The 21505-nt window shown below is 43.4% G+C and overlaps 1 protein-coding gene across 1 annotated transcript in view; it reads right to left on the bottom strand.

The window, feature by feature from the left end:
- Positions 1–20936, bottom strand: part of LOC140724731 (tandem C2 domains nuclear protein) — a 94351-nt gene extending 73415 nt beyond the window's left edge. The window contains exon 1 of the mRNA XM_073039222.1: positions 20640–20936. The gene's annotated coding sequence lies outside the window, so the exon portion shown is untranslated. The remainder of the gene's footprint in view (positions 1–20639) is intronic.
- Between the last annotated feature and the right edge of the window lie 569 nt (positions 20937–21505).

Raw genomic sequence — 21505 nt, 5'->3', positions numbered from 1 at the left:
ATATTTTGGGAGCCTTAAAAACAAATCTTTTGAGATTCTTTGAGGAAATAACAGGCAGGATAGACAAAGGAGAGTCAGTAGACATTTTTCAGTTGGATTTTCATAAGGCCTTTTGATGCACCATCAATAACTCACTCTGAGACGTAGAAGCGAGATATTGGCTTTTATTGACTGGAAGAATGAACAACACTACATCCTGGAGAATGAGGCCGGGCTCAGGCCTCAATCGCCTTATACAGGGGTCTGTGGGAGGAGCCACAGGAGCAGTCAGCAGGGGTCTGTGGGAGGAGCCACAGGAGCAGTCAGCAGGGGTCTGTGGGAGGACCCACAGGAGCAGTCAGCAGGGGTCTGTGGGAGGAGCCACAGGAGCAGTCAGACAGGTATATGTAGTTCACCACACCTTTGACAAGGTGCTGCACATGAGGCTGCTTAACAGAATAAGAGCCCGTGGTATTACAGGAAATGTATGAGCATGGATAGAGAATTGGCTGACTGACAGAAGGCAAACAGTGGGAATAAAGGTGTCCTTCAGATGACAGAATTGTTTGCTTTGTGGCAAAGTTTGCAGGCAATACAAAGACAGGTGGAGGGGCAGGTAGTGTTGAAGAAGCAGGAAGTCTGCAGAAAGACTCAGATTGGGAGAACAGGCAAAGAAGTGGCGGATGGTATGTAGTGTAGGGTAGTGTATGGTCATGCACTTTGACAGAAGGATTAAGGGCATAGATTATTTTCTAAAAGTGGAGGAAATTCAGATATCAGAGGTGCAAAGAGACTTGGGAGTTCTTGTGAAGGATTCCTTAAAGGTTAACTTGTATATCAAGTTGGTGATGAGGAAGGCATTGAATTGTTAGCATTAATTTTGAGAGGACTAGAATAGAAAATCAAGAATGTAAGGCATGGTCAGACCACACTTGGAGTATTGTGAGTAATTTTGGGATCCTTCTTAAGAAAGGATGTGCTGGCATTGGAGAGGGGTCGGAGGAGATTCACAAGAATGGTTCCAAGTACAAAAGGTTAACTTGAGGGGAGTTCAATGGCTCTGGTCTTGTACTCGCTGGAATTTAGAAGAAAGAAGGGGGCCCTCATTGACACCAATCGAATACTGAAAACCCTAGGTAGTTTATTTCTTACATCCTTCACATACATTAGGAGTAAAAATCTTTATGTTACATCTTCATCTAAATGTGCAATCGTCATAATTTATAATAAGTAGAACAGTCAATGTAACATAGAAATGCAAACAAATCAGCATGTTAATCAGTCCGATAGCCTGGTGGAAGAAGCTGTCCCAGAGCCTGTTGGTCCTGGTTTTTATGCTGCAATACTGTTTCCCGGATGGTAGCAGCTGGAATAAATTGTGGTTGGGGTGACTCAGGTCCCCAATGATCCTTCGAGCCCTTTTGTCACACCTGTCTTTGTAAATGTCCTGAATCATGGGAAGTTCACAACTACAGATGCACTGGGCTATCCGCACCACTCTCTACAGAATCCTGTGATTAAGGGAGGTACAGTTCCCATACCAGGCAGTGATGCAGCCAGTCAGGATGCTCTCAATTGTGCCCCTGTAGAAAGTTCTTAGGATTTGGGGGCCCATACCAAACTTCCTCAACCAACTGGGGTGAAAGAGGCGCTGTTGTGCCTTTTTGACCACACAGCTGGTGTGTATAGACCATGTGAGGTCCTCGGTGGTGTGGATGTCGAGGATCTTAAAGCTGTTAAGCCTTTCAGCCCCAGATACATTAATGTCAATAGAGGTTAGCCCATCTCCATTCCTCCTGTAATCCACAACCAGCTCCTTTGTTTTTACAACATTGAGGGAGAGGTTGTTTTCTCGACACCACTGTGTCAGAGAGATGACTTCTTCCTTGTAGGCCACCTCATTGTTGTTTGAGATTAAGCCAATCAATGTAGTGTCGTCAGCAAATTTAATTAGCAGATTAGAGCTGTGGATGGCGACACAGTTATGGGTATACAGGGAGTAGAGGGGACTTAGTACACAGCCAAGAGAGGCTCCTGTGTTGAGAGTCAAAGAGGATGAAGAGAGGATGGTTCCTATTACAGGAGAGCCTAGGGCCAGAGAGCACAACCTCAGAAAAGAGTTCAGAAGAATGAAAGGGGATCTTATAGAAACATACAAAATTTTGAAAGGGATAGATAAGATAGAAGTAGGAAAGCTGTTTCCATTGGTAGGTGAGACTAGAACTAGGGGACATTGCCTCAAGATTCAGGGGAGAAGATTTAGGATGGAGATGAACAGAAACTGTTTTTCCCAGAGAGTGGTGAATCTGTGGAATTCTCTGCCCAGGGAAACAGGTGAGGCTTCTTCACCAAATATATTTAAGATACAGTTAGATAGGTTTTTACATAGTAAGGGAATTAAAGGTTTATGGGGAGAAGGCAGGTAGATGGAGCTGAGTTTACAGACAGATCAGCCATGATCTTATTGAATGGCAGGGCAGGCTCGATGGGCCGGGTGGCCTACTCCTGCTCCTATTTCTTATGTTCTTATGACTTTCATTTAGAACAGAGATGAGGAATAATTTCTTTAGCCTGGGGTGGTGAATCTGTGAAGACCAAGTTGCTTGGTATATTTAAAGCAGAAGCTAATAGATTATTGATTAGCTAGGGCATCAAAGATTACAGGTAGAAGACAGGAGAATGTGGCTGAGAAGAATAATAAATCAGCCATGATATAATGGCAGAGCAGACTCGACGGGCCAAATGGCCTAATTGTGCTCCTATGCCTTATGGTCTGTGGTCTAAAATTATGCTTCTTGAAACACCATGCTGCATTCTGACGTCTGGAATGTTAAGTATATAGAAGCTGTTTAGTTCTGAGGTACCGTGAAAAATTTGTCTAATCTACTGTTCACTGAGATTACTACAGTGCATTTAAGTAGTACAGGTAGACCAATAACAGAATATAGAGTATAATCAACAGCTACAGAGAGAGTGCAGTGCAGTCCATGAGCCTCTTCCATTTTGTTTGTTTTTTTTTATGCGGGGAGAGGTATTTGGGGGTCGATGTGCCTGTACCATTTTGTTTGTTTTTTGTGCTGGACCAAGGATTTGGGGATGTGCCTGTTCTGCTTTGTTTGTTTTTTGGGCTGGGACAGGGGATTTTGAGAATTGATGGTCATGCTGCCTTTCTGTCCTTGGTTTCATCGCTATCCAGAAAAGAATTTCAAGTTGTTTTCTTTGATAATAAATGAACCTTTGAATAATAAGATGCAAGATCATAATGAACATATATGTTGTGAAGAGCCTGTTTTATCACACGAGGGAAGCATTCTGTAGTCCTATAAAAACAAGGTAGAAGCTGTCCTTTTGCCTGGTAATAAGAGCCTTCAGGCTTTTGCCATGCCTATTCCATGAAAGAGGGAAGAAGGAAGAATGTCTGGGATAGGTGTGGTCTTTAGTTATGCTGGCTGCTTTACTGGGGTAGCAAGAAGTATAGATTAGCTTTGTGTACAGTGAAATTATAATTTACATCAATTTGTGGGCAGCCACAAGTGGCGACATGCCTCCAAGGCCAACATAGCATGGCCTCGGAAGCATGTCACCACTGGCATTCAACAACCGTGGGACTGAGTTCAAGAGCCATTGAGGTAATGTTACAGCTATACAAGATCTTGGTCAGATCCCACTTGGAATACTGTGTTCAGTTCTGGTCACCTCCCTACAGGAAGGATGTGGATACTATAGAGAGAGTGCAGAGGAGATTTACAGAGATGTTGCCTGGATTGGAGAGTGTGCCTTATGAGAATAGGTTGAGTGAACTTGGCCTTTTCTCCTTGGAGAAAAGAGGATAAGAGGTGATCTGATAGAAGTGTATAAGATGATGAGAGGCCTACAGCAAACAATAACGAGGAGGCCTAGAGGTGTGTAAAAAGGACCCAAAGGATCATTAGGGACCCAAGCCATCCCAACTACAATCTATTCCAGCTGCTATCGTCCGGGAAGCGGTACCACAGCATAAAAGCCAGGACCAACAGGCTCCAGGACAGCTTCTTCCACCAGGCCATCAGACTGATGAACTCACGCTGATTTGAGTGTACTCTATATTACATTGACTGTTCTATTTATCATAAATCACTATGATTGCACATTGCACATTTAGGTGGAGACGCAACGTAAAGATTTTTACTCCTCATGTATGTGAGGGATGCAAGAAATAGTCAATTCAATTCAATTCAGTGATGAGTGGATAGCCAGTGGCTTTTTCCCAGGGCTGAAATGGCTAATACGAGCGGGCATAGTTTTAGAGTGCTTGGAAATAGATACTGAGGGATGTCAGAGGTAAGTTTCCACACAGAGAGTGGCCGGTGCGTGGAATGCACTGCCGGTAGTGGTGGTAGAGGCGGATACAATTGGGTCTTTTAAGAGCCTCTTAGATAGGTACATGGAGCTTAGAAAAATAGAGGGCTATGCATTAGGGAAATTCTAGTCAGTTTCTAGAGTAGGCTACATGGTCAGCACAACATTGTGGGCCGAAGGGCCTGTAATGTGCTGTAGATTTCTATGTTCTATGTTATGATCCGTGGAAGAGAGGCTGGCTTCCGTGAGGTGCTGAGCCACATCCACAACTCTCTGCAGTTTCTTGCAGTCACAGGCAGAGCAGTTGTCATACCAAGCTGTTACATATCCAGACAGAATACTTCCTATGGTGCGTCAACAGAACTTGACAAGGGTCAACAGGGCCATGCCAAATTTCTTGACATAGAGGGCAGTTAACATCTTGTAAAGGGCCACAAATCTATGTCAAAGCTTTGTGATACGCATCTGAAATGCCAACAGCGTCCCTTCTTTCCAAGGGACTTCCCGTACTGTCATCGTCTCCAGTCCGGTAAACAGCTTACATTCTCAACATGAAAACCTGCTTCCTGTCTGGTTTCCTCCTCTGGAAGTTAGAGAAATCCGGGAACAGAAACTCACAGTAGCAGACAATAAACTAGATAAAAATCAGGATAGTCTCCAGCACAAATTGGAAAATAAAGGACATCCATACATTATCCAGGGATAGGGACTAAACTTGCATTGGTAAGCTGCGCAGAGAGCATAAACGATCATAAATTTTGAAGCTGCAGTTATCAGAGTGAACATATTTCCAGGGAACAGAACGAAGTATGTCCAGAAGAGGCAGAAACTGGCCATTCAGCCCAGCTGAGCCGTGCCAGATTTTATGCCGCACATGAGGTTACTTCCATGTAGTCCTTCCCACCCCCCCCCCCCCCAATGCTCTCTGAACACACCAGTAGCACATTCCACATTTTATCCATTCTCAAAGAGAAATGTCATCTTAACTCTTTCTTAAGCTTTGGGCCCCTTATTGAAGAAAGGATATACTAGTATTGGAAGCTCTTTGTAACTGATGCACCAAGATAGATTCTGGGATGAAACGGCAGTCCCATCAAGAATAACGAAACAAGGTACTACACGATGGGGTAAATGTTAAAGAGTGGTAGAGTCTCAGACAAGGGGACATTGTTACAAGAGAAGAGGCAGTCATTTAACTTCATTAATAACACTTTTTCTGGTAAACAATAACCTTTAACTTCCCATTTGGAGCTGAACTTTTCAACTGCTTGCAAGACCTGGTGTTTTTGCAGTGTGAACTAAAGTCTTGTGGGGTAGTATGCCTGAGACATGGCGGGCTGGGGAACGGAGTCATTGCTGGAGCGGACTTGGAGGCAATTCGATGCGGTAGAACTGAGCTGAGTTAGAGCTGAAGCAGAGCCTGGTCCCATCCCCGACCGCGTGGAAGGATCCGAGGTTCAATCGATTTAAGTGTTCGGCTGAATTGGAAAGGTCAGGTACAGGCCAAATCAGGCGGGGCCCAGCCCCCAGAGCGTATCGAAGCAACAAACCAGGGTTCGAGAGCGAGGAACGTATGTATGAATTAAACGTAAAGCCAGATTGAAAAGGTCATGGTATCAGGGCTGGAGACAGGGACAGGATGATTCAGCTCGCTGCTCTTCAGTTTTCTTGTCTCCGTGCAGAACTGAGGCTGTGGCTTTGTGTCTGTGGACGGACTTTCTTTCATAAACTTCATTGCTGAATGCTATTCACTTAGCAACATAGAAAACCTACAGCACAATATGGGCCCTTCGGCCCACAAAGCTGTGCAGAACATGTCCTTATCTTAGAAATTACTAGGGTTACCCATAGCCCTCTATTTTCCTAAGGTCCATGTATCCATCCAGGAATATTTTAGAAGACCCTATCGTATCCCCCTCCACCACCATTGCCAGCAGCCCATTCCACGCACTCACCACTCTCTGAGTTAAAAACTTACCCCTGACATCTCCTCTATACCTACTTCCAAGCACCTTAAAACTGCGCCCTCAAGTGTTAGTCATTTCAGCCCCAGGAAAAAGCCTCTGACTATCCACACGATCAATGCCTCTCATCAGCTTATACGTCTGTCAGGTCACCTCTCATCCTCCTCCGCTCCAAGAAGAAAAGGCCAAGTTCACTCAATCTATCTCATAAGGCATGCTCCCCAATCCAGGCAACATCCCTGTAAATCTCCTCTGCACCCTTTCTATGGTTTCCCCGTCCTTCATGTAGTGAGGCAACCAGAACTGAGCACTTGCTTATTTTATTGTCCGCACAATTTGTTTTTTTTGCACATTGGGTGTTTGATGGGTTTCTTAAAAAACGCAGTTATTTTGGGTTTCTTTGTGGCTACCTATAAGGAGGTGAATCTCAAGGTTGTATATAGCATACATACTTTGAACCTTGAAAATCAAAGTCATAGGAAAAATTCTTCTCGTGAATTTTAATCTCTGAAATTCACTACCTTAGAAGGTGTGAAGAAAGGGGGTATTTAAGTAGGAGGTACATGTAATGTTGAAAGATGAGGGTCATGAGGATTTGACACTACAGAGGAGTTAGACTGGAGCAGATTAAACATGAGCACACTGATTGGAACAGTGGGATTAAGAGACAAATGTTCTCCGCTGTTCATATGTTCCTCATAGGATTTATCGCCATTTAGCATCCTGCACCAAGATTTTGACTTCCCTTCGAGTGGGTTTGGGGTTTGTACCGGGGAAGCAGCGTGGATGTACTGTAAAAGGGGAAAGCTGAGGGGACACACAGTTAAGCAAGCTGCTGACAGTGACTGCCCTTGAGTGCTACCTTACAGTCTGATCCAGGGAAACTGGCAGAAATAAGAGATCTGCCAAGAATTTATTCCAGCTGTGGAAGTAACCACAGAAACAGTTCTGCTTTGTTACACCATTCTCGCCTTTAATTTCTGCTTAACGGCTTCTTATTTACTCATCACATTAGGCCCATCGGGTCTGGCTGGCTGTGTCCAGGACAATCCCATCAGTCCCTTACCTGCTTCAGCCCAGCTACATTCCCTCCTCACATGCCCATTAACTCCCTTTTGATTCCTTAACCACTCACCTACACTAAGGGATGATTTACAGTAGCCAATTAACCTACCAGCATGCCTTTGGGATGTGGGAGGAACCCAGTGCAGCTTGTGGAAGTGTGAAAACTCTCCACAGTCAGGATTCATCCTGGCTCCCTAGGGGAGTAAAACAGCAGCACTACCCTCTGCACCATTACGCAAAATTGCACAAGGAGGATCATAGAGTCAAAGAACAGCACAGAAGTAAGCCTTTTGGCCCATGTAGTCCTTACCAAACGATTAGTCTGCCTAGTGCCATTGACCTTCACCGGACCACAGACCTCCATACCTCGCCCAACCATTTTCAGTACTTAACCAAATTTCTGTTAAGTGCTGAAATTGAACCCACATCCACCACTTCCACTGGCAGCCAATTCCACACTCTCACCCCTGAGTGAAGAAGTTCCCCCTCAGGTACCCCTTAAATATTTCTCTTCACCCTTATCCTATTCCCTCTAGTTCTAGTCTCACCCAACCTCAGTGGAAAAAAACCTGTTTGCATTTATTCTATCTTTACCATTCAGTTTTGTATACATTGATTAGATTAAATTTATTTATAAATCACATGTACATCTGATTTATTAATCATGTTAAAATCAAATAACCCAATTTTTTCAAAATTGAACAGAAAATTTTATTTTGATTATGATTTTTCTGTCTTAATCGCTCAAGTATGTTTTAATTTTTGTGCAACGCAAAACGTTAGGTGAAAAGCAAGCTTCTCCTTCCTTGTATGCTATCAGTGACTGGGTTGACACAATCATGGTTACTGGGCACTGTAGTCACTAAATCAGGAAGATCGAGCACAGAATCAGTCTCTTGGCCTCCAACCAATGTTTGTTAGGAGCCAAGGTCTGACTACAATCAATGCCAGGGAGATGAAATGCATGGCACAGCATATAGATTTTAGGCAAGGTCACAGCAAACCAACTGCCACAATCCAAGCGATCTTTATATTTGCCTAAACTAATCACAACTTTCCTTAACCTAGCGCTCAATGTCGATTTTTTCCAAGGAGTCACGAGCCTAGATATTGTATCAGTTAATGCAATGTTTTCACGTGTTATGGAACAACATTGTTTTGGAGTCCTCATCTGAATACTGACAGCAACTTCGAGATTTGTTCCCAACCCTGGGTGTACGGGTCAAACACCATGCAAGGCTTTTCCCAATGCACTGCACAATATTCTCCAACCTGAGGCTCGCACTATTAGCAGAAGCTGTGAGCCTGTTTCAGTGTTTGTTGCAGAGGCTACGAATACTGCTTCTATGTCTTATGGTCTTCTGGTTATCAGACTCTTGAGTCTTATTGTACAAGAGGTCCAAAGTACATTTGTTAACAAAGTATGTATACTGTATACAACCTTGAGATTCATCTCCTCACAGACAGCCACAAAACAAAGAAACCCAATGGGACCCATTAAAAAAAGACTGTCATATACCCATTGTGCAGGAAATAAAACAAATTTTGCAAACAATAAAAGTAAACAAATAACATTCAGAACTGAAGCTCATGAGCTTCACACGAGGAAATCTGCAGACGCTGGAAATTCAAACAACACACACAAAATGCTGGTGGAACACAGCAGGCCAGGCAGCATCTATAGGGAGAAGCACTGTCGATGTTTCGGGCCGAGACCCTTCGTCAGGACTAATTGAAAGGAAAGATAGTAAGAGATTTGAAAGTAGTGGGGGGAGGGGGAAATGCAAAATGATAGGGGAAGACCGGAGGGGGTGGGATGAAGCTAAGAGTTGGAAAGGTGATTGGCGAAAGTGATACAGAGCTGGAGAAGGGAAAGGATCATTGGACGGGAGGCCTTGGGAGGAAGAAGTGGGGGTGGGCGGGGAAGCACCAGAGGGAGATGGAGAACAGGCAAACAACTAAATATGTCAAGGATGGGGTAAGAAGGGGAGGAGGGGCATTAATAGAAGTTAGAGAAGTCAATGTTCATGCCATCAGGTTGCTTCACATATTTTGGCCTCTCAATCTACCTCATTATGATTTTGTACTTAATCATTTACCTGCACCACACTCTTTTGATAGCTTTTAAAATTTATTGTGCATTGCTATTGTTTTATTTCCTTCACGCTCAATGCACTTTGTAATGATGATCTGTATAAACAGTATGCAAGACAAGCTTTTCACCGCATCTTGTACCAATACCAATGCAGACTGCTGCCTCATCTGACCATTTTCATAGACTCACAATGAACGTGTGTTATTTCTTTCTGGCAAGTCAGTTAGAGCTAGCTTTCACTAGTAGAGAACGCCAAAGGCAGAAGGGAAAATAGCTATTGATGTCTGCGAGTGCTCACTGGTGCAAATCATGAGAACAGCCTGTGCGAATTAAGTGCCTCTAGGTCTCCTGGCACATTGAGCAGCCTGAAGCTCGGCACCTGTGGCTAGCCCACACACTGGAACCGAGACACAACCTGGTCAGTTTCAACATGCCTGGAAGTTCCACGTTGAAACTCCACTCAGCTCCAATGGGAAAGATTTAGTGAAAGCCAGCTAATTTAGATCTTCTGATGAAGGGTCTCGGTACAAAGCGTCAACTGTTTATTCATTTTCAGGGATGTTGCCTGACCTGCTGAGTTCCTCCAGCATTTCATGTGTGTTGCTTTGGATTTCCAGCATCTGCAGACTTTCTCATGTTTATAACTTAGATTAGTTTGAAAACCAAAAAAGCACAAGTCACACTGTCCCTATAATAGGCACAACCAAAGGTTTTAGAAAAAGGTCACCTACACCATTCAGATGCCATTTACAACAATATTAAGGCTGGGTGACAAGAAAAATAAAGGAGGGTGCAGTACCTTTCTGAAGGGTCTCAGCCCAAAACATCCTCTATTTATTCCCCTCCATAGCTGCTGACTGACCTGCTGAGTTGCTCCAGCATTTTGTGCATATGGTTCATTTTCCAGGATCGTTTCTGTATACGAGGCCGCAGCATGACCTGATAGAAGTATACAAGTTCTTAAAGGCACAGATGAATAGATGGTCAGAATCTTTCTCTCCCGCAGTAACCAAAGAGGGTATTGGTTTAAGGTAAGAGGTAAGAAACATGAAGCATATGTTGGAGTCTGCTTTTGTTAAGAACACAGACAGTGGTTGACATCTGGAATTCACTGCCAGGTGAGTGGATGCAATCAGTACAATTTCTATGCTTAAGGAGCATTTGGACAGATGCTTAGGTGGGCAAGGTGTAAAAATGTGATCAATGGTTGGCCAAAATGGTATCCCTGCCATTTTGCTCTAGGAGTCTACGTGGGATTCGTTTGACAGGCTAAAAGAGTGACATAATACGGTGGGCCAAAGAGCCTTTTTCTGTGCTGTTACTCTGATGACTGAGAGATCATCTCTCAGAGAGAGTACGAGCACTTGGATATCTGTTGTCAGGGACAGCAACCCAATCTCCATTTACATTCCTCCTGTAAATGAAAAAAGAAAACTCAACATCGACACAAGAGGTACTGCAGACACTGGAAATCTAGAGCAATACCCACAATGTGCTGAAGGAGCTCAGCAGGTTAGACAGCATCTATGGAGGGGAATAAACAGTCGATGTTTCGGGCCGAGACCCTTCATCAGGACTGGAAACCTGGGGAGGGGGGAATAAGTCAGAATAAGATGGGCGGAGGGGAGGAAGAAGTACAAGATGGTAGGTGACAGGTGACTCCAGGAGAGGGGGAGGGGGTGAAGTATAGAGCTGGGAAGTTGATTGGAAGCTAAACGTACTGTAATTAAGTAAAGCTTACAAAGATCCAACTTCGATCAAGCATTTGGCTAAAGAGCTGACATTAGGGTAGAGCTTACAGGTGGTCACGAGGTGCAAAATAAGAGTCAAGTTTCACAAGAGAACTCCAAAATTAGATTGAGGCAGCTGGAGGCACCGACAACAGTAAATGTCAAATACACTTCAAAGAAAGGGTGATAGCTGAAAGGAAAGCAAAACTTGGTTTCAAAAAAAAAAGCGATTCTAGTGTGCAGAATGTTGAACTCGTAACTTCACTAGTTTAATAGAGTTCTTTTTCAATAGAGTGTTAAGTGGGTGATCAGGCTTCTCACGAGGAGGGCAAGGTCAATGATTTGTAGTAATGATTATGGACCTTCTATCCATTGCTGGTAAATTTTATACTGGAACAACAGGAAACCACAGAGCAAAAACTAATGGATGAACTAAGCCAAAACAATCTTCAGATGCTCTCTGAGATCAGTAAATTTTGGAAGAGTGCCGCATATTGCTTTTCGTTGCAATTTTGGGAGTTGGGCAACATGGTACCCATTACCCACTCCACCTGCCCATTGAAGAGAGGAGGTGACTCCACAGTTATGATCGGACCTGGTGAGGGTGGCAAGTTCCCCTCCCAGCATCCCATCAGCCTTCGCTGCTTTCTTCATGAACTGATTTATCAAATTCATAACCTATCAAAATGAAATCTGAACTCAGCAGGTTTTAATCAGTTGACCAAACAAGATTAAGAACTTCTTTTTTCATCATATAGCAATTTTTTTTAAAAAAGTTTATCTGGAACTACTGCTACACTCTCCTATACTGTAATCCCATATCACAATCAGTGCTCAGTAGCGTAGTGGTTAGCACAACACCATAGAGTACAGGCAACTGAGGTTCAATTCCCGCTGCTGCGTATAAGGAGTATGTACATTCTCCCCATGACCATGTGGGTTTTCTCCTGGTTCTTCAGTTTCCTCCCACAATCCAAAGGCGTACCAATTGGTAGGTTAATTGGGCATTGTAAATTGTGCCGTGGTCAGGCAAGGGTTAAATCAGGTGATTGCTGGGTGGCGAGGCTCGAAGGGCCAAAAAAGCCTATTCCGCTCTGTACCTCAGTAAATAAACAAACGCAAATATACTCAGCTCGACAAATTCTTGTGATTACCCTTCAGTCATTTGTACTATACTCTCTTCTCAATACCCAATGACTCAAAGAATGGGAAGAACACTAGTTCAAAATCAAAAGCTAGCTAGTCAGTCACCAGCACAAAGCTTCAAACTGCTGGGACATCCCAAACCTAACTCAACTACATCTGAGACCACGTGGGAGAGCAATCCTCCCAAGTGGAGTCCCAGCATTTCTATGGGATACGAAGAAAAGCAACATGAAATCCGCCCTTCTCCTGCAGGACTGTAATACTACGGGGTATATTGTACAATTTCCAATGAATTTAAAACACAGATTCAGAAAAAAGCTTGTCCTGTCATATACATTTTATTGAATCCAAACCATGCTACTATTAAATGTGTGGAAACTTCACACTGCATGGACTAGACATGTATCTGAAAGATAATTAAAGGTTTGAATTGTAAGCACCAGTGAAGATTTCGCAAATAGAAGGTACCAGCAGACAGATTGTACTGAGATTTGAGGAGATCCCCAGAGATGGAACTGTACCTAGGTGGTAACGGCAGGGGCTTAGACAGCAATGCTGTGGGGCTCGTACATGAGGGATGAAGAATAGCGAAGACAACAAAAAAAAATTAAAAGTTAGAAAAAAGTTTATTCATTCTATGCACTTTGTCCATATTGCGTCAGCAATCATCAGTACTTTAGACGTGCTGGAAAAGTTTTCAGTAGGAGTTTGCCCAAGTACTTCATATTCACTCAACAATACCACTGATATCCTGCACATAATGGATACTTGAGCAGTAATCTTATCAGAGAATTCAATTGACGTCAAGCCGTACAAACAAAGCAATGAGAAACAGTCATCTGAATCCTGAAGAACGATTACAGTTTAGATTTCCTCTCGATTTCTGCCTGAAAGCATTATCAATTGTTATTTTGATAACAGTTGTGACTCAATTAAAAGCTAACATGTCTCCGAGGGAGGAGACTATGACCTCAAAAGTTGCAGCAGGTATCCTGATGGAGTGCTCCATTTTTAATGGTTGGTGATTTCAAGTCAATCATGAAACTGAAGCCTAATTTAGTTCGATAGGTGGGCAAAACAAAATGCCCCAAAGCACAAAGTTAGAGTATAGAACTTTCAGCCCAACTTCTCCATAACTAACTGGGTGAGTCCCATTTGGCTTTCTTTAGCCCATATCACTTTTTCTAAGGATAGGACAGAATTTTCTCTGGACTGATGAAGGGTCTCGACCTGAAACATCAAATGTCCACTTTCCTCCACAAATTGGGGAACCAATTTGTCGAGCAACTTTGCTCCACTGGCAACTGGGAGGATTTCCCGGTGGCCAACCACTTTATTTCCATTCTCCATTCCCATTCCAACGTGACCTACTCTACTGGCCCGATGAGGCTACTTTCAGTTTGGAGGAGCAACACCTCATATTCTGTTTGGGTAGCCTCCAAACTGATGGCATGAACAGCGATTTCTCCAGCTTCTGGTAATTTCTCCTCCCCCTCTATTCTCTTCTCCTCGTCTGCCTATCACTCTCCCCCTCTGGATCCCCTTATCCTTTCCTTTCTCCCATGGTTATTACTTCAATAACCACTGAAGTAATCAGCTCCTAAAGTGGCATGAGCAAGTGTTGGACTCTTGTGAAATGTACCAGCAAACCACTCAGTTCAAGAGCAATTAGGAAAAGCAATAGTTCTTCAAGATCACTGAAGATCTTCCTAACAGTAGATTGCTTTTTAAAACACATTAACAGGAGTTTTTCCACAACAAAAGGCAATTCTTTTTTAAAAATTCACTCACAGGACGTGGCAAATCTACTGTTAATTCTCCATCCCTAATTGTCCTTGAATTAAGCAGTTTACTGGACCGTTTCATAAGGAACTCAAGTTCAAACACACTGACGTGAGTCTGCAGTCATATTTAGGTCAGACTGGCTATGAACAGCAGCTTTTCTTCCCTAAAGGACTTTGGTGAACCTGATGGGTCATTTAATGACACTCTGAAGGTTTAATCATCACCACTCAACATTCCAGTTCCACTTAATTTTTTTTAAATGAACTTATTTCCTTTTCTACCACAATGGGATTGATTTTTTGTAAACGGACTCACAAGAAACACCAATGCTGTGATGTCTCCACGACAAAAGATAGCTAGTAAAAAAAAAATCTTCATTAATGTCTTCGCTAATCTTTGGAGGTGGGGTGGAGACACGTCTCTACCAAAGGAGGTATAAGGCACTCCTTCTCTCCGCTAGCCTGCAGGTTACCCTTGGGCAAGGTGTAGCACCTGCTTAGCCCCACCACCCCCCAATCAGGGTCGTGTGAAGACATTGGAGCAGGTGGCGGATGATCGTCTGAGTGGCTGGTGCAGATCACAAGACCTTGATTATGTGACCACTGACAACCATATAACCATATAACAATTACAGCATGGAAACAGGCCATCTCGGCCCTTCTAGTCCATGCCGAACGCTTACTCTCACCTAGTCCCACTGGCCCGCACTCAGCCCATAACCCTCCATTCCTTTCCTGTCTATATACCTATCCAATTTTACTTTAAATGACAATACTGAACCAGCCTGTACCACTTCTACTGGAAGCTCATTCCCCAAGGCAGATAATCGCCAAAGAGTATTGATAATTGCTGGGGTCACCCATCTTGTAAAGACACTATCCAGAAAGACACTATCCAGAAGCCAGCAATAGGAAACCTGTTTCTGTAGAAAAAATTGCCAAGAACAGTCATGGTCATGGAAAGACCATGATAACTCACGTCATACAACACCGCACATAATGAATGAATGAATCTTCAACCACAGTCATAAGATGAAGGATAGTTTAAAGTCAGAAAAACAAATAATTTCCACTTTTTTAATACTTTAGAAAATAAATAAAATGAATTTCATTTTAACTGTCAGCATTTTTCCTCCATTATTTTTAACTCAGAGTAGTTTATATTAAGTCACCAATTGCTTGTTCCAATGGTCAATTAAATGCAACAAGCACAGCAGCATCAATATTTGGGTTAATTGCAAGCAATTAGGCAGATTGCTGGCCAAAACTTTAATTGTTTCCTCTCCCTACAGATGCTGACTGTCCTGCTGATTATCTGTGTGTTTCAAAGTTCAAAGCACATATATGTCACCATATACAACACTGAGATTCAATTTCTTGCAAGCATCCGCAGAAAGAAATACAATAGAATCAATGACAAACCGCACACGTCAGAGACAGCCAATTGACCAATGTGCAAAAGACAATGATCAACGCAAGCACAAAAAGATAAATAAATAAATATCATCCAACAAATATCAAGAACAGGAGCTGTAGAGTCCTTAAGAGTGAGACCATAGATTGAGGAATCAGTTCAGTGCTGGGATGATTGAAGTTAGATAGATAGATAGATAGATAGATAGATAGATAGATAGATAGATAGATAGATAGATACTTTATTCATCCCCATGGGGAAATTCAACATTTTTCCAATGTCCCATACACTTATTGTAGCAAAACTAATTACATACAATACTTAACTCAATATAAATATGCATTTAAAATCACCCTCTCAAAAAGCATTAATAAATAGCTTTTAAAAAGTTCTTAAATAGTTTACTAAGAAATACATTGAATGGTAACTTAAGCTCAGTCCTGACCCCGGCACTTTAACATATCCTACCCCTGGCGTTTGAATTGTAAAGCCGAATGGCATTGGGGAGTAATGATCTCTTCATCCTGTCTGAGGAGCATTGCATCGATAGTAACCTGTCGCTGAAACTGCTTCTCTGTCTCTGGATGGTGCTATGTAGAGGATGTTCAGGGTTTTCCATGATTGACTGTAGCCTACTCAGCGCCCTTCGCTCAGCTACCGATGTCATACTGTTGTTGTGAAAATGGGGGGGCTCCTCCCTCTCCCTTGCCAGGGAGAGAGAGAGAACCTGTGGTTTGTCGAATGTCGGATGAAATGCGAAGCCTTTGGGGTAACTTCGGTCTGTCTTTGCTGTTGTTTGGCACACGCTTGAGCTCAGTAATGGTACCAATGCGCCTCTTTTTGCTGGTGGGAGGAGGGGGATCATTGCTTGCTGCTGCTTATGTGCAGAAGGGGGAAAATGGGGGAGGGACTTCGGGGTTTTCACATTTAATTCTTTGAGGCACTCCTTTGTTTTTGTGGATGTTTGCGAAGAAAAAGCATTTCAGGATGTATATTGTATACATTTCTCTGACATTAATATCGACCTTTGAACTTCCTATGCAACTAAATGCTAACATTTATAGAAGAGGCTCAGGGCCAAATACCCTGACTGGTCAAACAAAACAGTAACGGAAACAGCAATGAAGAATCCTTCTACATCTGTGTGCAACAGTATTGAAAGACAGAGATGGAGGACCTTCATTGCTGCCCTAAACACCAGCAGGCATAACAGGCAGTCAGTAAGCACGTTTATAGAAGAACAACATTCGGAAATTAGCTTTGTTTGTCACAGGTACATCGAAACATACAGTGAAATGAGCTGTTTGTGTCAAATCGAATCAGTGAGGATCGTGCTGCGCAGTCTGCAAGCGTCACCATGCTTCTGGGCGCAAAAAGAAACACAACGTCATCGTGTTTCTTGGCTTCTAATGTGGAGTATGTTTGCGAAAATTTGAATCCTATTGTGGCTGCATTGGAACTAAATTCTTTTTTTTTAAAGTGGAACTGAAATAAAAGTATCAGATTGTCATTAATGACCACAGCTTACTATCTCTAACCATACATCCTAACCAGAGCACCCAGAGGAAAGCCACACGGTCACACGTAGTGGTGGGAATTGAACCCTGAATGGTGATCTCTGGTGCTGTAACAGCGTTACGCTAACGACTACGCTACCATGCCAGCCTTTTCGCATTGGGTACCATTTGCTTCTAGAGCGCAAATGCAAGGAGTTCATGAATCCCTGAAATCAAGAATGTGATTCGGGATTTGTGAGGAGTGGAATGTCACTATTTCCAACAATTATTCATTTGTAGCAATACTGGTCCACTGCAGTATGCCGGCATTTCTCCAGCAAATTCTGGGACAATGTACTGCTTTCATACAACTACCGCCTTTTATTTTGCCAGCAGAGATATTACTAATCATGTCAAAGTGACTAATATTGCCATGATTATGGAAAATACAAGGAAAGAAGACTGACATTTTATAAACATAAAAGATTCTGCAGATGCTGGAAATCCAGAGTAACATACAAAATGCTGGAGGAACTCAGCAGGTCAGCCAGCCTCTACAGTGAGGAATAAACAGTCGACATTTCGGGCTGAACCCTTCGTTGGGAGTGGGAAGGAAGAGGGAAGAAGACAGAATAAGTTGAGGGGAGGGGAAGGAAAACAAGCCAGAAGATGATAGGTAAAGCCAGATGGGTGGGGAAGGGGAGGTTGATCTAAGAAGCTGGGAGGTGGATAGGTGGGAAAGGTAAAGGACTGGAGAGTGAATCTGATAGGAGAGTGGAACACGAGAGGCAGAGAAGAAGGAGGGCACCACGGAAGGCGATAGGCAGGCGAGGAAAAGAGGCTAGAAGTCAGAGTGAGGAATTGAGAAATGGGGAAGGGGAGGGGGATAAAGTCCTGGAAGTTGAAGAAACTGTTGCAGAAATTGAAGTTGAAATATTAAACATTTTTATAATCAAGTTTTTTTAGGTTAAGAGCCACCTGCTTTCAACGACATTACTAATACATCTAACAGGAGAGAAAAAAAATCAGACTGTACATTAGGGGTAACAGAGGCCTTTTTCCCGTCCGCTCAGTCAAATACTGCTTTCGTTGGGAGTCACTCACAGTGGAGTGGCAACCCCTGGAAGCCTTAACAACCACTTGTCCAGTACATCACAACTGAATTATTAATGTGTGCAGGAGCTGACTGCTTTTGGAAGGGTCATGTGAGCATTTTTAATAATTATGAGAAGGGGCATCACACACACACAAAACCTCGGGTTAAACTATTTTATTTAAAGTGACATTTGAGGGATTTGTGAAATGCCCTTTCAGCCTATTAAACTCTACAGTCAAGTTCTAACCTACTCAGTCTACTCTGTAGTTCATCTTTTTTTAAAAACACAAGGAGACCAAATCGTACACAATTGTAAACAAAGTCTGTTTCAACCAGACTTATAATTGTAGTAATTTGGCTTAACACACAGCAAGTATTTTATCTCACACTGTTATCTAGTCAATGCATCTCCTTACTCTACCATAATCTCCCTACAACCCCCTACTTCTGTCTGGTCACATCTCTTGCCCCAGTATTTAAAGTTTTCTCAGAATTTCACCCTGGCCCCATTATCACCCTCCCTTGCCTCTCACTGAACACCCAGCTTCTCTCTCCAACACTTACCTTATTTGAGAAATATCCTACACAGAGTTATTGCTGCTACTGATAAGCTAATCTCAGGGAGGGCCCCCTTTTCTCACTGTGAATTAGGCTGGCTTTTCGAGCTAATGAAAACTCCTATTGACTGTTGCAGAGTTTGGGGAAGCATTCACCTAGGCAACCAGGAGCAAGGGAATGTTCCATCAACATGGAACCAACAGCCCCCTACAGGCAGCTAGGACAAAAGTGTACAAACCAGCAGTACTGGGGAACGATGAAGACTCGGGAGCCATAGCCTTCCCGGGCAGAGTATAATATTACCTGCCCGTGACCATTAACTACTCATTATGGGGTGAAGGCAGGAGAGTGGAGTGGAGGAATAATAAATTAACCATGATAGAGTGGTGGAGCAGACTCGATGGGCCAAATGGCCTAATTCTGCTCCCATGTCTTATGAACACAAGACACTGTAGAGTTGAGAACACAGCTCAGCACATTACTGCCTCCCACCATGGACTGTCTACACTTCTCACTGCCCGGGTAAAACAGCCAGCTTAATGAAAGACTCCCCACCCCTGCTCCACACACACACACACCCTGAACATTCTCTCTTCTCCCTCTCCCCCTACTAGTGGCAGAATATACAAAACCCTGACAGTGCATACCGCCAGGCTCAAGGAGAGCCTCAGACACAAGAGTATTGAAACGTTCCTGTATTGTGAGATGAACTCGAGACCTACCTGCCTCATTATGACCTTTCACCCTACTGTCACCTTCTGCTGCACCTTTCTGTAACACCTGATTCTGCAGTCTGTTATTGCTTTCCTTTGTGCTACCTCAAAGCACTAACGTGATAGAATGATCTGTATGCATGGCATGCAAAACAAAGATATTCCGTGCATGTGACAATAATGAACCAACGTACCTGGTGCTTTCATACTCACCGCTGCCTGGGAGGATTCACCAGCATGACATCCCTAAAATACTAACCTCACCCTTCTCTCCCCAGAAAAGGAACTTTGTTTACTTCTATACACTTTGAAACACTTGGCCCATGCGTACAACTGGTACCAAGCACCTGGATGAACCTGTTCAGCGGAATGGCACCATCATTGCAAAAATGGGGACACCAACACCCAAAGGGAAACTCTGGTGATTCATCAGGGCTGACACCAAATGTTAGCAGGCACCAGGTATGAAGATACCAAGCTGAATTAGTCACAGAGTATGACAGCACACAAACTGGCTCTCTGGCGCATCCAGTCTGCACCAAGCTATCATTCAGCCTAGTCCCAATGACTGTCAGCTGGACAATACCCCTCCCACACTCATCTTACAGATGCACCCACAACCACTTCCACTGGCAGCTGCTTCCACAAACCCACCGTCCTCTGAACCCCTGATGTTCCCCTTAAATATTTTTCCTTTTACCCTTAACCCTAGTTCTAGTCTCACCCGACCTCAGTGGGGAAAAAAACCTGCTTGATTTGCCCCTCATCATTTTAGATGCCTCTGTCAAATATCCCCGCATCTCCTACACTCCAGGGAATAAAGTCCTAACCTGTTCAACCTTCCCCTATAACTCCGGTTCTCAAATCTAACAGCGAGCTCTCTTAAAATTCTAGTTTGGTCCCCGCAGGTGCTGGGGATATTATCACCACATTCTGCTTTGATTTTTAATTTCCCCGCATTGATTCACACTTGAATCTTCAATCCCACAACAGGGGACCAACTTTAAAACTAGAAATAAACTAAGGAAGTTCGCAGAGAAACATTTGAGAGTAGATGCCGGTCTGGGTCCTCCCCAACAAGACGACCGCTCGTAAGAGAAGTTATGGAAGAGCTAGTTTGCTGCACTGAACTAGGAGACGGACCTTATGCCAGTCGGTCGAACTTGTCCAAGTCCCGGAATGTTTTGTACGATCAGTGGGAATCAATCACACACACACACACACACTTTCACACCGCTCACTGGCACAGGTGGACACTAACCTGGCTTTACGAAGGCTGCCTTTGAAACAATGTATAGTTGCTTTGATGATCAAGATTATAAATTTGGGATGGGGGGGTGGTCGTTACACTTTTCACATCAGCTTCCCCAAATCCAGTAGGAGTTTAGATTTGTCTCGCTTTCCGGCACAGGCAGCCGCTGTGTGGGATCTGCTATCACAGACCTTGTCGCCATCCCGGCGGCCCGGAGACCGTTCCTTCGCCTGGCCTCATTCCTCCTCCCGGAGTTCAGCAACTTACACGCTCCTTACGCATCTGGTTTATCTTCGTCTCATCGGCAGCAGCATACAGGCGTCCGCTGGGTCCTAAAGCTCCTCGGAGTTACGTATCACGGACCTATTAACCCTTCTAGTGCCAGACACTGCCGCTTTGCAAAATTGCGACCCATAAATATAAAAATAATCATTTTAATAGATAAATCAGCCAACATATCCAATTTATATACTTCCTAATTTGCAAGCAAATGAAAAATAGATGGCCTAACCTTTCAATTTAATGTCAACAATCTCCAGCAAGTATCTTGTGCAATGCGCATAAATGGCCGGAGGAACTCAACAGCTCAGGCAGCATCTGTGGAGAGAAATATCAGTCGGCATTTTGCGCCAAGATCCTTTCATCACTCGCCCTGTCGATTTACCTTCAGAGATGCCGCCTGACCTGCCGAGTGTCTCCAGCATTTAGTGGGTGTTGCCTAGATTTCCAACATCTACAGAATCTCCTGTGCCTCCAAATATCTTGTTCATTTGCGCAGTAAATGTCATTATCTTAAAAAATAAAATTGCAAAGCACCCGTGAATACTGAATCCGGAGCTATTTTATATATATAAAAAAGCTTTTCTATTAGTATT

Source organism: Hemitrygon akajei, chromosome 3, assembly GCF_048418815.1.
Source record: "Hemitrygon akajei chromosome 3, sHemAka1.3, whole genome shotgun sequence".
Classification (NCBI taxonomy): domain Eukaryota; kingdom Metazoa; phylum Chordata; class Chondrichthyes; order Myliobatiformes; family Dasyatidae; genus Hemitrygon; species Hemitrygon akajei.
The sequence above is the reverse complement of the archived record's forward strand: the minus strand, read 5'-3'. Positions and strand labels throughout refer to the sequence as shown.